General features: G+C 39.9%; 1 protein-coding gene across 1 annotated transcript in view; it reads left to right on the plus strand.

The window, feature by feature from the left end:
• The window catches only part of astn1 (astrotactin 1), a 2,207,527-nt gene that overhangs the window by 872,913 nt on the left and 1,317,427 nt on the right, over window positions 1-17,187 (plus strand). The window lies entirely within an intron of this gene.

A 17,187-nucleotide genomic window follows, 5' to 3' on the forward strand; every position in this document is an offset into this window, starting at 1 on the left:
GGCTCATCACACTTCAACAAATAGAATGGAAAACCTTCCTGTTGGAGGCAAATTCTATTGGAAATATGATGTTATGGGAATAATAACGACCTGGATCAAGAAAGGCCAGGTTGGGTTGTCAAGTGTTCCTGTTTACCAGGTGTACAACAAAGGTTCATAAAAAAGGAAGGAAAGGATGGAGAGTGGTAGAAATTATCAAAAAGATCATTGCAGTGCTGGAGAAAGAGGATTTCTTTTGCATGTCCAAGAAGTTTGCCAATGGAATTAATTTGGCTAGTCAAAATAAAGAACACAAACACATTGCTCAATGTAGTCTGCAGACCATGAACTGGTCAGGAGGATTTAGAGGAACAAATCTGCAGAAAAACTGGCAAGTGGTATAAACATAATGGAGTAGTTATAGTGGAGAACTTGACTACCAAATGTAGAGCGGGGCCATGATACTATAAAGGACAGAGTGTGCCCACATGGCATTCTGGAAAATTTCTCACAGCTACATGTGTCCATTCTGATAAGTAAAGATACACTGGTGCAATTGGTTTTCAAATAGTGTCCGCCAAGTGGATCACGTTTTGGTGGAGGAATATTTCGGAGACAGCGTTCATTGTATCGTAAAGTTTGGCATAATGCTGGAGAATGTGAATGGTCAATCCAGAGTAAAAAATAATTGACCAGAGGAGAGCCACAAGAATAGAGATGGAAGGAAAGATTGGCAGGAAGGACTGTAACTGTTCAATGTGCCTTCAGAAACCTTCAAAACAAGAAATGGTTTAGCTCCAGTCAAGGTATGTTCTCTCAAAAGAGAAAGGTAGGGCAAACAGATCTAGAGCTCCCTGGATGAAAAAGGCTAAACAAATGAAAGAAAGGAAAAAACATAATTATTACAGATGTCAAGTAAAGCATACAATGTAGAATCAGGATGAAAACAAAGAGATCAGAGGTTGATGTGAAAGCATATCAGAAAATTGAAAAGGGAATATGAGAAAAAAATGGCAGCAAACATTATGGAAATCCCAAAGGCTTCTACAGGCATATAAACAGTAAAACTGTGGTCAAAGGAGGTATATGGCCAATTAAGGACTGAGGAAGGGGATGTGCACATGGAGGGAAGAAGTATGGCTGAGATATTCCCAGTCCATGCTAACAGAAGATGGAACTCTGTCTAAAGAAGCATTCAAAGTTGGTAAGGAGGAAGTGATGGATATGTTGTTGGTATTGAAAGTTGACAGGATATCGGAGTTGGATGAGATGCACGCAAGAATATTGAAAGGCGTGTGATTGGAAATTGAAGTGTCACTGACAAATACTTTCAGTCTTCTCCAGTCTCAAGGGAAGTGACAGAGGACTGGAGATTTGCAGTCATTGTGCCTTTTTACAGTAACAGTTGTAAGGATAAGCCCTGCAATTACAGACCATTCAGTTTAACTTCGGAGATGTTCTGGAAACCATTTTTCAGGATGAAATTAGCCATCGCGTGGAAAAAGGTGGGTTAATTAGGAAGTGCCAGCACAAACTCAGTTACTGGGAGAGGTTTTTATGAAGTAGTAGAAAGGTCTACATGGACTTCCAGAAGGTGTTAAATACTGTGCTATGCAACAGACTTAGAAAAACTTTATAGGTCATGGGATAAAAGACACAGTAGCAACAAGAGTGTAAAATTGACTCATAGGAAACAGAAAGTATTGGCCAATGGACTTCTTGGGCTGTATGTAGTGGAAATCCCTCAGTTTTGGTATTGACACCCTTTTCCTGATGTATATTTATGATCTAAATATCAATACACAGCAGACAATTTCAAAATTTTGAATATGGTACAAAACTTGAAAGAATTGTAAACTGTGAGGAGGGCAGTGTAGAACATCCAAAGGGCATAAACAGGGTGGTAGACTGGGCAGATATTTGGCCAATGAAGTTCAATGCAGAGAAGTGGGAGGTGATGCATTTGGTAGGAATAACTTGGCAGACCCTACAAAAGAAGGGGTATAATTTTTAAAGGGGCAGAGGAGCAGAAGGTGTACATGTGCATGGATCAGGGAAGGTGGTGGGACAGGTGCAGAAAGTTAGTAAAGCATACAGTACGCTGACCTTTATTAATCGTGACATGGAGCACATGAGCAAAGAGGTTACATTGAACTTACAAACAATGCTTTTTAGACCTCAGCTGAGGTACTGTGAACATATTAGAGCAGGTGCAGGGAAGGTTTGAAAGAATGGTTCCAGAAATGAGACACTATAGTTGTGAGGATAGATTGAAGAGGCTGAAATAGTTCTCCTTGGACAAAAGAAGGCTGAGAGGAGATCTAAGAGAAGTCATCCTAATTATCACGTGACATCAAGAAACATTCCATTTGTAAAAGATTCGAGAGTGAGAAGGCACAGATTTAAAATGTTCTGAAAAAATAGCAGGTGTGATGCAAGTGAAGACTTTGTCACACAATGAGTTTTTCAGGTTTAGAATGCACACTCTCAAGGCAAACTCAATTGAAGCTTTCAAAAGGGCAGTGGGTGGTTAATAGAATTGAAACAAAAAGCAAGTGTACAGGACAAAGGCAGGAACATTGCTCTAAGTCATCATGTTCATTTGGAAAGGCAGAACAAGTACAATGGGCCAAAAGCCTCCTTCTACCCATAACATGTCTGGGATTCTGTTAATGTAAGAATATTATATTAAGCTGCAAATATTTACTTGTATGGGAAATTAAATCTGTACTTCCTCATACCTTTCAATCTAGTGAGTGTTGATTAATTTTTAGAGATATACAGTAATTAAATCAGCAAATTAATTAGTTACACTGAATAAAAGCAATCAGAGGATTCAAAATCCTTGGCTGTCTTTGGCATCCATTACATTCTACAAAACTTGTTTGAATATCAAATTTGTAGAGATTTGCAATGAAGCACAGCAAGTTCCAGTAGTGAGACTTTGACTTCAATGTATTTGCATAGATAATAATGGCATATTTGTACAAGAATAAAATTGGAGGGACAATCAATCACATTTTGGATCACTTCTTCAATAAAGAACTGAAGAACCCAGGGGAAGAAATACCCTGGAAATTCCTCTTCAGCCCATACTAGCAGTCAAAACTAATCTTGGAAATCACATTGTCATAGTGCTGAACGTATTGTGTATCTGATGCAAACTCCATGCCAACCAAGCAATGATCTTATAGTCATGTAGAGTTAGCATTCACTGTACTTGTCGGCAATCTATTCAAAAGGCTCTGGATATGCAACCACCATTTAACATCCAGTATTTTCCAACTCACTCTTACACATATTAAAATCATGTTATGTGATTTTCTTGATCTGTTCGATTGCAGTAATCCTTCAGGAGGCACAACAGTTTAATTGTTCTGGGCAGAAATTCAACTTACGCTGAAAGGGAACTGAATACCAGACAGGATGGATAATAGGTGTCCAATCCAACTATTTTTGTACACCACTTGAGATGAATTACTCTCCCACAATAGGAATTATTAATATTGCAACCATGTATTGATATCATGTTGTTGAAATTAAAACTTCAAAATTAAATTTTCAATTTCTTTTGGAGTCTTTGGGGAAAGCCTAAGTTACTGTCAAATCCTCACAGGATCAGTGGATTCATCCTCTTTTAATTAGTTCCTTTTGATGCATTGACGTATATTTACAAATTATGTAAACATTCATTATGAGGAGATCTGACTGAAATTCCCTTGTCTGTTGTAGCCTTGAATTATCCAGTCAAACCGCAGACTTTGAAATAGACTGAAGGTTACAGTGGAAATGTATTGAAGGTATTAAAACACCCAGAAGAAAATACACTGAATAGAAGTAACCACATTTTAGTGAAACATATCACCTTCTAAAAAGGTTTTAATGAAAGCAAAATACTGTAGCTGCTGTAAATCTGAAACAAACATAACAATTACTGGAGAACCTCAGCTGGTGCGACAGCATCTGCAGAGAGAGAAACAGAGTTGATGTTCCAAAACTAATAAGTCTCTTCTTCAGAACTGGTATTGCCTTTTGGTAAAACAGATAAGGGTAGGACTTATGCAATTCAAAGTAGAGCTTGGGTAGTGTTGTAGAACATACAGACCTAGGTATTCAGGTACATAAATCTTTGAAGTTTGCATCACATGTATTATGGGGAGTTAAGAAGGCATTTAGCACACTTGCTTCAATTGCTCAGACCTTTGAGTACAGGAGTCAGACATTGTGTTGAGATTATACAGGACATAGGTGAGGCCTCTTCTGGAATACTGTGTACAGTTCTGGTCACCCTGTTATCGGAAGGATATTATTAAATTGGAGTGGGTTCAGATGAATTTTGCCAGGATGTTGGCGGGAATGGAGGGTTTGAGTTATAAGAAGAGGTTGGATAGAGTCATAGAAGAGTCAGAGAATCCTATAGTGTGGAAGTAGGCCATTCAGTCCAACAAGTCCACATCCATCCTCTGAAGAGTATCCCACCCAGACGCATTCCCCAACCCTATTACTCTACATTTACCTCTGACTAATGCACCTAACCTACACATACCTGAACACAATGGGCAATTTAGCATGACCGATTCACTTAACCTGTACACCTTTGGATTGTGGGAGGAACCCGGAGCACACAGAGGAAACATACACAGACATGGGGAGAACGTGCAAACCCCTCACATACAGTCGCTCGAGGCTGGAATCTAACCCAGGTCCCTGGTGGTGTGAGGCAGCAGTGCTAACCACTGAGCCACCAGAGGCTGGGACATTATTTTCATGGAGTGTAGGGTTGAGGGGTGACCTTACAGAGGTTTATAAAGTCATGAGGGGTATAGATAAGGTGAATGGCAGGTGTCTTTTCCCCAGGGTGGGGGGATTTCAAGACTAGGGGGATATTTAGAAGTGAGAGGAAAACGATTTTAAGAAGTCATGAGGGGCAATTTTTGTTTTTACAAAGAAAGTGTGTGGAATGAATTTCCAGAGGAAGCGGTGGCTGTGGGTACAGTTGCAATATTTAAAAGACATTAGATAAGTTAATGAACAGGAAAAGTTTGGACAGATGTGGGCTGAGCGCAGGCAGGTGGATCTAGTTAGTTTGAAGTTGGCATGCACTGATTGGACTGAAGGGTCGATTTCCGTGCTGTATGACTATAACTTCTGTAGTCAGAGAAGGTAAATCAGGAAGTCCAATTAGAGCTAAAGAAATTCTGTTTTTCTCTTCATGTGGCCAAACATGCTGAGTTTTTCTTGTGCTTTATTTTTGTTTTATTTCAGCATTTTCTCTTGTCTGACATACATTGTTGTCTTGACCTCACCACTGTAGCGAATGTACTGAGGAGTCGATTTCGTCAACTCACAGTTTTGCATTCTAAGTCAATTCAACACTCTCTTGATCAACTTGATCATAACAGATGCAGTTTTTACGATGTTTGTGTTGATTTCAGTGCCAACTGATAGATTGGTGGTGGTTGTGGAGTGTGAACATGTGACGTTATCAACGATTTCCCGCGTCACAATGTCTATGTTGGTTGATGGCAGATTGACAGCATTATGGATCATGACATATGGCTTCCTGACACCGATAGTCTAAGCAATTTCTCCACAAGAGAGATTGTCTATTTGTTGCTGCAGGTGTTCCTCAGTAAGCAATATTGATGTGTCATTGTCAGCGTAGAGCGATTCTCTGAAGAGAATTGAAGTACCTTTGTGTTGGATCTTCAGCACACAAGGCTAAACAGTTTGCTTTTACTGTCAGCATGTGAGCAGACTCTCTCTCTGAAATGCCTGAAGGCATATGGTGGCAGCAATGAGTAGAAAATTCCAAGGAGTATCAGTGCCAACCTTGTTTGACCTTCCTGCAGAGGTCAAATTTTTCTTTTATTCGTTCATGGGAAATGGGTGTTGCAGCGGGGTCAGCATTTGTTGCTCGTCTCTAGCTGCCCTTTCAACTGAATGACTTGCTAGGCCAATTCAGAGGGCATTTGAGGATCAACCACATTGTTGTGGGTCAGGAGTCACATGTAATTCAGACCAAGAGAGGATGGCAGATTTTCTTCGCTGAAGGAGATCAGTGAGTCAGATGGGTTGTTTCCAACAATCGCTAATGGGTTCATTGTCATCAGTAGATTCTTAATTCCAGATTTTATTTTTACTCATTGAATTCCAATTCCACAATCTACCATGTCAGGATTTTAACCTAAATCCTGCGATATTCACTGAGTTTCTGGTTTAATAGTCTAATGATAATACCACTATGCCATTGAGGTTGCCCTGTCACAGCTGATCGTGCACAATATATTGTTGGGGAGAAAGTGAGGTCTGCAGATGCTGGAGATCAGAGCTGAAAATGTGTTGCTGGAAAAGCGCAGCAGGTCAGGCAGCATCCAGGGAACAGGAGAATCGACGTTTCGGGCATAAGCCCTTCTTCAGGAATGAGGAAAGTTTGTCCAGCAGGCTAAGATAAAAGGTAGGGAGGAGGGACTTGGGGGAGGGGCGTCGGAAATGTGATAGGTGGAAAGAGGTCAAGGTGAGGGTGATAGGTCAGACTGGGGTGGGGGCGGAGAGGTCAGGAAGAAGATTGCAGGTTAGGAAGGCGGTGCTGAATTCGATGGATTTGACTGAGACAAGGTGGGGGGAGGGGAAATGAGGAAACTGGTGAAATCCAAGTTCATCCCTTGTGGTTGGAGGGTTCCTAGGCGGAAGATGAGGCGCTCTTCCTCCAACCGTCGTTTTGTTGTGGTCTGGCGATGGAGGAGTCCAAAGACCTGCATATCCTTGGTGGAGTGGGAGGGGGAGTTGAAATGTTGAGCCACAGGGTGGTTGGGTTGGTTGGTCCGGGTGTCCCAGAGGTGTTCTCTGAAACGCTCCGCAATATATTGTTGTAAAATGATGGTGTTGGATTGAGCAGGTTCAGCCAGCAGGAAATATACCTCAGCAGCTGAAACAGACCATGTTTGGTCAAATGGATTTTTCCTTTGGTGAGATTGGTGAATGCAATGATGTAGTGGTCTTCTATGGTCAATGCTTCACTGGCAGCTGTTGGACTGAGAAGATCATTTTAACAGTAGATTTTTGAATTCTGAAACCTCATTGGGATTTGGGATAGATGTGGCCAGCCAGGATCAGTTGGGGATCTGCAGGGCAAAACAGACATTTTTTTTTCTATGATGCTAAGAGCAGGGAGATGCCTCAATGGATGGTACAGGTGCTTGAAATCACCCTCCTTCTTGTCTTTACATCACGACTATTTGGGTACACGGCCCATTTCCTCCAGGAGAAACAGAAACGTTAGTCCAGGTGCTATTGGCATGCTGGTTATCCATCTTTGATGAGTTCAGGATGTAATGTATCATCAGCTGGAGTTATGCCCATGGCAAACAAATCAACAGCTTTGCTGAGCTGGAAACATAAAGTGTTGGATTTCACAGCAGGTCAGGCAGCACCCATGGAGAGAGAGAGAGAGATAGCTTCCGTTCTGAGTGGAGATAACTCTTCATCGGCTTTGCTGAGCTTCTCTGCTGAGAGTTGTCCAGCTGTGCTTTGACAGGCAGACTTTCCATGCCTGGACTACCCTTCTGACAGCGTTTTCCCTCGAATACAACTCGAGGCGGTGTTCACCATCCCATCTCTCCAACTGTAATGGCTTCTCCTGTCTTTGTTTTCAAATTAGCTTTTTTTGTTTAAAACTGATGAATCTATTTCTCCCTTCACACGTAACTCTGACAGTTCCTGTGTTATAAGTCAGCTGGACATTCTAGGATATTCCGGAAGTTCTTGAAAATTATGATATTAACAAGTTATTTGAAGGTTTGAAGGTAATACGTATGGACTTCTAAACTTAGTGCAGAGCTCTGATGACAGTTCCTGTGGAGAAAAGAGTTGGACTTTATTAAATGCATGTCTTAATTTCTCCAGGCATTGAAAGGCCTACACAAGGACCACTGTGAAAAGTAAATGTTCCACTTATATTTTACAATTATTTGAGCTGTAAGAGGTACAACATTGCTGTGCATTGCTCATTTCCCCTTCCAGCAAATAATATTCCCATCTGCTGTCAACTGTTACAATTCATTTCTCCCAGTGTTTCCTCATCACTCTTTGCCAATATGCTTTATATGCCAGCTGACTATGAACAACAATGGGTTATTGTTTTGCTATACTACTAACTTGTGTGAGATAGCCCATTTGTTCACTGAAGTCTCTGGAAGATATTATTGACTCCTTTTTTCCCCAGTGCCAAATTGTTCAAACTGACAATATTGCAGCACCTAAGTAAAACAAAATATCTTTCCAGAAGTTAGCTTAATTGCTGAGAAACAACTGATAAGGAAACTTTATACTGAAGTGTTAAATAGAATGCATTTCCCCTGGAGGAGAAATCTAAGCACTTTTAAGAGAGAAGCTTGTCCTGAGCTTGTCTAAAGAGTCAAAGAATCAATATGAAAAGCTGGTCACAGTGATGGAGACACCATTCTACGTGGGATGCTGTTTTTCTCAAAGCAATCTGAAAAGCTACGAAGCAAGGTTGAGGAAGCGTGAGATGAAAATCTTGAGAAGGATTGCTGAATACAGTGACTTGAAGACATAGGAGAAAGTGAGGTCTGCAGATGCTGGAGATCAGAGCTGAAAATGTGTTGCTGGAAAAGCGCAGCAGGTCAGGCAGCATCCAGGGAACAGGAGAATCGACGTTTCGGGCATAAGCCCTTCTTCAGGGGGGCTGAAGAAGGCTGATTCCTGAAGAAGGGCTTATGCCCGAAACGTCAATTCTCCTGTTCCCTGGATGCTGCCTGACCTGCTGCGCTTTTCCAGCAACACATTTTCAGACTTGAAGACATATCCAAGATGAGGTGAAGAAAGTGAAAACTTACCTGAAGTGAGACGTGATCTGAACTCGGAGTGTGTCCACATTTGCTCAGCAGTCCCTGCCCTTTCTGAAACAATGTATGCTGCCAAAGGACCAATATAAGCACTTAGATCTTAATTATGGCAGATGCGCCTTGCACAAGTATAGAATAGCCTTAGTTCTGTATTTGATGCAGCAACTCTTCCAGGTATATCAAGTTAACACAATTCCTGAGGAGACCATTATTAGAGACAAAACAAAACCTGCAGATACTGGATCCATGGTAGACAGGGAGGAGGCTGGAAGAACACAGCAAACCAGGCAGCATCAGGAAGTGGAGAAGTCAAAGTTTCAGGTGTAACCCTTCTTCACCTCCTGCTTTTTTATTTTGTTTTAGTAAGACTGATGCATGAGAATGATGTTTTACTTTTGTATGACAGCCCAGTATTTTTTTTTCATTTTGTCCAGTGTCCCTGACATCCTGACAGAAATGACAGCAGTCAATTTTGGAGTTCCTATCATTGCTACAATTTTGTCATGTAATTGAACTCGACAAAATGTTTGTCTTTGTTGTGTTATTTTATACCCGCGTCCATTGGCTTCTGTCCAAGATAGATTTGTCAAAAAGGAGAGAGATCAAAAATGGTTTTCATGCTTGAGCTTCTCTCTGACACTGTTTATTGTGCATCAAGACTAAATCAGTGTTCAAAAATATACAAGTCTCAAGTCTCAAAGGTGTTACATTGTCGAAAGACCAGTCCACAAACTCTAGCACCTGAAGCTAAGCTGTTCATTCCATACATTTCTCTCATAAGGCACCAACAGTGAACTTGTTGTATCCATCGACAGGCCATTCAATAACATCCTCACAAGGTTGGGCCTTGGGCCTGAAGCTCTTGCACAACATTCTTCACCAAGCTTTTAGCCAACATCATAAATATTGATTAAAGTTTATAAACTTTCTCAAACAAACTCCCATGATTACTTTTTACGACGCTTATGGTACATTTTTTCCTTATATTGCACACCTTTCTGCAAGTCTTCAACTTGTCTCATCTCTGTCAGTAGATGGGTCAGGAAAGTCTATGACAAGGAAAAGAAACAAGGTTTCTCAGCTGGTTTCCATTAGAGCAATACTGTTCGCTGCAGGGTCTTACATTAATGTAAGTGCAGGGATGTCTGAGGACGTTGGATTTTTTTTCTCTATCATTAGTGTCTGGATCACATGATAGAATTAATTTTCTGAGAAAAGGACAATGTTGTTCATCCATTGGTAATTATTCACCCTTTAAAGAAATTGGTTGCATTGCAAGTTTGACCTGTTTTTAAAGGTTTGGCTCCAAAGCAAGAATGTATGTGTTGTCTTGGAAATCACTCAGTTTGGAGGTTGGTACGTTATTTAGATTGCAACATGTCTTCAAGAAGTTACGTCTTTGCCTACCATAAAAGTATTGTTGGTGTGGGACTAGACAGTTTTATATTCACTGGTATGGGGTTTTGGAACCATACCTGTGACAAGATACTATAACATCAGATTACCTAGGATTTCAGTTTCAAGCTGTCACATAGGCTCTATTTTACAGATAAGATTCCTGGCTGCTTTGGTCGAATGTTGTCCAATATTATTTCACATGGATTTGTTGTCTCTGAGACACATAACCTGATGTTGCTCCAGTGTAATAGAGCTGTGTGTTAACTGTTCTGCATTTGATTTGTATTCTAATCTTAAAATTGTTCAAAACGCCAGGGATTGTGTTTAGCACATTTACCAATTTGTTTACATATCAAATGGATGTGGCAGCTTGATTTTCTTTCCTAGTGAGACGATCGGTACAGGTGAATTTTGTTGTGTTGGCCTATTGTTGATGGGCACTTGAAGATGATGTTTTATTTTTGATCAAGTACCTCATTGTTAGGATTTTGACTGCCTTTCGGTAATCAAATTGCCTTTCAAATTTTGCTACCTTGTATTTTACGTTGTTTTAGTTGTTGAATTTTGTTGCTGGAAAGATTATTGTGGTAAGCTGTTTCAATTTCTGATGTTTTAAATGCTGCTTTCAATGTAAAGTCCAATATGATGTCTTATAAAGATCAAGGATATTCTGAGCTGTTGAACAATTTATGTAAGATCCGTAGGTAAAATTTCCTCAAACAATAAGATTCAGTGTTTTTCAACTCTATCAAAAATGGCTGCTTGATAAAATTTGCACATTGTTTTGCTATATTTGAGGTATTTTTATACTGATTTTTGACACTGCACGTACAAATACATGCTCTTTTGTTTCATCTCTAAATTACTTATTTTTGAGTAATTAAAATCAATTAACCTTCCCAATGCTGAGTAACTCCATCAAATTTCATTCAAACCATCAAATTAATAAAGCAAGTAGAATCCTGGTTGGGGCTTTGAAACTTCAAATTCCAGGAAACAATGTTTATTTCCAATTGTTTTTCAATCTATTTCCTTTCAGCCTGTTCCTCAAGATTTTTCTGCACTTTTTTGTTGTTAACTTTGTTCGAGTAAATATGAGAAATGATTAAATCATTGTTAGAGGACTTAACTCTAATTCTCAGCCCTTGCACAACAGTTGAATCTTGTCCAACTTAGAGCAGGCTGCTCTGTCACATTACCATCATGTACAATTGCTAACAAAAAGAAATCAGAAGTAAGCTGTCTGGCTTCAGCTAAGATAAATAACTGAAGAAACCATGTGAAAGGATGTACGAAACTTAAATACTATCAAAACAAAACAATTTCAATTTTAATCTTTTAACTTTAGACTTGATACATTTTATATTTTCCCCTTCTCTATTTTTATGTCAGTATTCCTTTTTTTTTCTATTTGACTGAGCCTATTCTATGCCTTATAATCCTCTGCTATTTGTTAATACACTTACCCCTTTTAAGTCTCATTTTGTTTTGGCAATTATCTTTTATGTCAACTGTCAAGATTCTGTAAACAGTAACAATTTGCATTTATACATAACCTTAACATAAGAAAACATGTCAAGGCATTTGTTTGTCAATCAACCAGTGACAGGCATGTTTGTCGATTCTTCCTATATTCCCTTTCTCTTTCATTTTTCCAACCTTGCTAAAATTCACTGCTTATTAATAAGTATTCAGTCTGACAAAGACTAACACAGAGCTGATTCATCATTCACATATCTTTTTATTCTTTACAAATATTGACTGACTTGCTGCAAAGAACAACGTGTCAGGTTTAGAGCTTTTGTAGGCTTTCTCATCCCGTAAGTGTGACATGAGCTTTACAGGCTATTCAGCCCAACTTAGTCATAGAGTCTTACAGCACGGAGACAGGCCCTTTGGCCCAAACTGGTCCATGCTGACCAAAATGTCTGTCCAAGCTAACCCCACTTCCCTGCAATTGGCCCATATCCTTCTAAACCTTTTCTATCCATGTCGAAATGTTGTTAATGTACCCACCTCAATCATTCCACATGTGTACCATGCTCTGCATAAAAAATGTTGCCCCTCAGGTTCCCTTTTATTCTTTCCCCTCTAACCTTAAACTGATGCCCTCCAGACCTCGATTCCCCAACCCTGGGGAAAAGACTGAGTCCATTCACCCTATCCATGTCTCTCATGATCATGTACACCTCGAGAAGCCACTCCCCCCCCAACCCCCTCAGTATCCTACGCTTTAAAAAAAAAGGCCTAGATTCTTCAACCTCTCACCATAACTTAGACCGTTGAGTCCTGGCAAGATCCTTGTAAATTTCATCTGCACAATTTCCAGTTTAATAACATCCTTCCTACAACAAGGTGACCAAAACTGAACACAAACTTCAAGTGTGGCCTCACCAATGTCCTGTATGACTGCAACATAAATTCCCAACTTCTATAATCATTGAACTTATCTACATTTAGTCTTCAGGCCCGACAAGAACCAGGTCCCATTTTAGTGCGCCTCACCTTCTTATTTCTAAGGCAATTAAATGATTTGCTGTTAATTATTTTTAAATTTAATGTACCTTGGTATAGTTACTTGTCTTAAAGATTATATATAAATGTAAATTATTACATTCTATAAAATCATGTCAGTTGACATAAAAGGTTTTTGATATGATAATAAGACATGAATGTACAATGACAATGTGTCATATAATATGTCTGAGTGTGCGATTATGCAGGTATGTTCCCCAAAAGTGAGCAGGCATCATCAGATTGACTGTGAGACTTAAATGGTTTAACTCAATAAAAGCTCTCAATGTTTTTGGAACTAGCAGGGACTATATTAACGTTTGCTCAAACCAGATGGCTGTTGAAATTCAATATGGATGGGAAAAGTCAGTCCCACAATTTTTCAAAAACAAGCATGTTTTTGGTCAGAGTGTTACCCAAGTATATTGTTAATGCATTAAACGACCTTCCAATTATATCATTCAAATTGTGGCAAATATTCATTTTCTTCTACATTTTTGCACTGAGTGTGGTATGATACATTACTGTGTGGACAGATTGATTGTTTCCTATGACTGTTCGTTTCCAAATGTTTAAATAACATTGCGCTGTGACTGTGGTGTATTTGATACCAGATATGAATTGTACTTGCATATTGTTAACTGAACACAAGACGACCCCCTGTGGGAGTAAACATTTAGGGTAATTATATTTTAAGATCCTTCTTCATTTTTAATTCTTTGATGAAATAGTCAATAGAGTCTGAAGATAAAAGCAATTTGTGATTACCACACTAACGTTTGGACTTAAAAAGATCAGTTGTAGAGATGATTGTAGGTATTTGATTCTATTAGATAAGTTCCAGACTGAGCAAAAGTATAGTGAGTTGCATGCCATTTTCACAAACTGCAATTAGAAAATCACAAACTCTGAGGAATAGCAGATACTTTTTGCAATCCACAAGAATTTCCCATAACTTTGCAACTTAAAGAGATCTAGCACAGGAGGGTTGGTTTAAATGTTGACCGTTACTTGAAAACAAGTGACATGGTACAACTGTTAATGATGTCCTTATTGTTCTGGTGACAACCTGTAAAATTTGAGTGTTGAGAAAAGACTTAGTTGCATTGCTGCATAAAGAGAGTTCACATAATTATCCATTGAAGTAGATAAGATGTATTTATGATTAGTAGTATGTTTGCTTTTTTTTATCCCCTTCCTCACCCCAATGACAAGAAGGCATTTATCAAACAGGAGAAGGTTGTAAGCTTGTGCAATGCATTTACACAGACAATAGTCAGAACAGAGGCCAATATTTAAAAGTACATTGGACTGATTGTTGAAAATGGGGAATCAGGAACCACACATTGGGTTAATATTCCTGCTGATATGAAGGATAGCTAATGATTTGGACCACTAACTGAGCTCGTCGGCCCATTTTCATGCTATAGTTTCTGCATTGTCCTCTTATGTTCAAAAAGAGAAACTGTACCCGCATTTATTTCAATTTCTCATTCGGAATTTAAGAACTTACAAAGCGCTTTATAACCAATAATAATTTTGAAGTTTAATCTCTGTTCAATTATTGCTGTAATGGAACTGACACAATTATTATGCAGACACAACTGTCAAAATATCAGTGATAGATATGATGAGATACTGTGTATTTTTGCTGGAGGATAAATTTGACCAGCACACAGCAGAGAACTTTCCTGTTCTTCTGCTAACAGTTCCGTGCAATTTTCTGCACCCACTTGAAAATGCAGACTAAAACAAACACAGAAATTGCTGGAGAAACTCAGCAAGTCTGGCAGCAGAGAAACAAAATTAACATTTCAAGTTTGATTTGACTCTCCTTCCGAGTGTAGACTGGTCGACTGGGAAGGTTACCGCGGCATCTGAAAGTGCTTTTTTTATGGTGTGGTATTCCCTCAGCACTGCACTCCAGTGGCAGCATACGTTATGTAGTCAGTTCTCTGGGATATAACATTTTAACTTAAGGGTTGAGAATATTACCACTGAGCCAAGGTCAACACTTAACTATTTCGCCTCTAATTCTACACAACAGCTGTTTTTGTTTTTGATAGCTGACGGTATTCAGCCAGTGTCAGAAACCATTTTCTTTTACAGTTATTCTGAGTTCCCACTGGATATTAAATGTGTAACTTTTTAACTTGTCCTGCAGACTGCAAAGCAAATGAGTTGCCTTTTTTTTCTTCAGTCTTCCATGAGCGCTGTATACATTCAATGGCTCCCACATTTTCCTTGACTGTCAGCATCTTCAGGGAGGCCAAAATTATGAATGCCAGGCACTACTTAAAGCTAGCCTCTGTCTCTTAAGGATGAGGTGTCATTGCAACTGATGGTGCTGGTGATATTGTGCAGTGAAAGAATGTCTTTTCATGAAAGAGAGCATGCATTATTGTCTCCAGAAACTGCAGAAGAGGTTTTGATGGAAACAATGTCAAAAAGGAGAGAGGTTCTCTGTCTTTCAGAGACCTGGACGACCTCTTGTCACATGCTGAGGAAGTACCAGAGAGAGGCAGCAGTGAAGATGAATAACAGAAGTGTAATCCCAACAATGTGGATAGAAGGGGAAATATCACATTAAATTGACTTCAGATTATTGACTGTATTATCAAGCATCACATTTCAGCATCCACACCACTAGCCTTATCCACTTCTCAATGCATTGCACTCCCATTCCTCACTTACCAGCAATCTCAGTCAATCAGGCCCTTTTCATACTTGTCAATTATTGCAATCTTCACAGTTTGTGTACTCAGGCAGCTTTTTTTTAAATATTACAGCCACATCATACACAGTCATAGAGGTCCCCAGCACAGACAAACGTCCTTCAGCCCATTGGGTCTGCACTGACCAACAGCAACTACCTATTACAATCCAATTTTCCAGCACCTGGCCCGTAGCATTGCCTACATTGTGCACAGCTTAATACTACTTATATGTTCTAAGGATTTCTGCCTCTACCACACTCTCAAATAGAGAATTGCAGATTCCCACCACCTCTTGGAGATTCTTTTTCTCCCATCACATTCCCTTTCAGCCTCCTGATCCTTCTCTTAAGTCAATGTCCCTTGTCAATGATCCCTCCCCCAAGAAAGGAAAGCTCCTGCTTCTTTGCCTTCTCTATGCCCCACTTCACTTTGTAGATCTCAATCATGTCCCCTCTCAGTCTCCTCTGCTCCATGGAAAATAACCCCAGTCCATCCAATCTCTCTTCATAAATTAGACTCTCCATCTCAGGCAATATCCTGGTAAATCTCCTCGACACCTTCTTCTGTCTCTTCACATCATATAATATGAATTAACTGCACATGATACTCTAATTGTGGCCTAACCAACTTTTTACTCACTTCCAGCATAGCCACCTTGTTTTTAAAGACTATACCTCAGGTAATAAATGCAGGCATCCGATATGCCTTCCTTATATACAATATATATTGTACAACACTCACTAAATCACTCAGAATAACTGTAAAACAAAATGGTTTCTGACACTGGCTGAATACTGTCAGCTATCAATGATAGGCAACAGGATGCACCAACAAATAACTGGCAATGAAAAACCTTCATATTTTAAGCTCCTTGGCTGAAAGTACTGGCCATTATTGACAGGGATATTATTGAGGACATGTCCACTCGCAGTATTGAAGGAGTTGAAGATATTTACACAGCTATTTCTCCATTCTTTGACCCACTTCTCCTTCATCCCTCAAACTCTTTTGAATTAAAAACTGTAGGTCATGTAAGCAGGCAGTTCTGATGTGCTCCTTTCCCTTACATACTACAAAAAACATTAACACAATCTTTGTCCCTTATTGCATTCCTGATACTCAGAGTGTGAATGTACCCAGGCAGTGAAGGACGAACAAGCAGGAAGTGAAGGTGGAGGAACACTGTCACTTGAACACACGGTCACAGCTGATTTCCCCGGAAGCTTAGACATTCATGTGTTTTGATGCCATTTGACAAAGCAGTTTCTCATGCATCACAGTGCCCAAGTTTTCTGCAGTCTCCGGGATACCCGCACTAATCAACCCCATCACCATATGGCTGGACATTTCAACTCTCTCTCCCAATCTGCCGAGATCATGCAGGTCCTGGGCCTCCTCCAATGCCACTCCCTAACCACCCGATGCCTGGCACACTTCAACCCCAAGGCATCAATGTGGACTTCACCAGTTTTCTTATTTTTCCTCCCTACACCTTACCCCAGTTCCAACCTGCCAGCTCAGCAGCATCCTCATGACTTGCTCTACCTGCCAATCTTCCTTCCCATCCATCCGCTTCAGCATCTCTGACCTATTACCTTCATCCTCACCTCCATCCACCTATTGCACTCTTAGCTTCCTTCTCCCCATCCCCACCCCTCTCCCATTTATCTCTCCACCCCAGAGGCTCCCTGCCTCATTCCTGATGAAGGGCT

The sequence above is a fragment of the Chiloscyllium plagiosum genome, unplaced genomic scaffold, assembly GCF_037043375.1.
Source record: "Chiloscyllium plagiosum isolate Xiang-an unplaced genomic scaffold, Cpla_swu_hap1 HiC_scaffold_9, whole genome shotgun sequence".
In the NCBI taxonomy this organism is placed as follows: Eukaryota; Metazoa; Chordata; class Chondrichthyes; order Orectolobiformes; family Hemiscylliidae; genus Chiloscyllium; species Chiloscyllium plagiosum.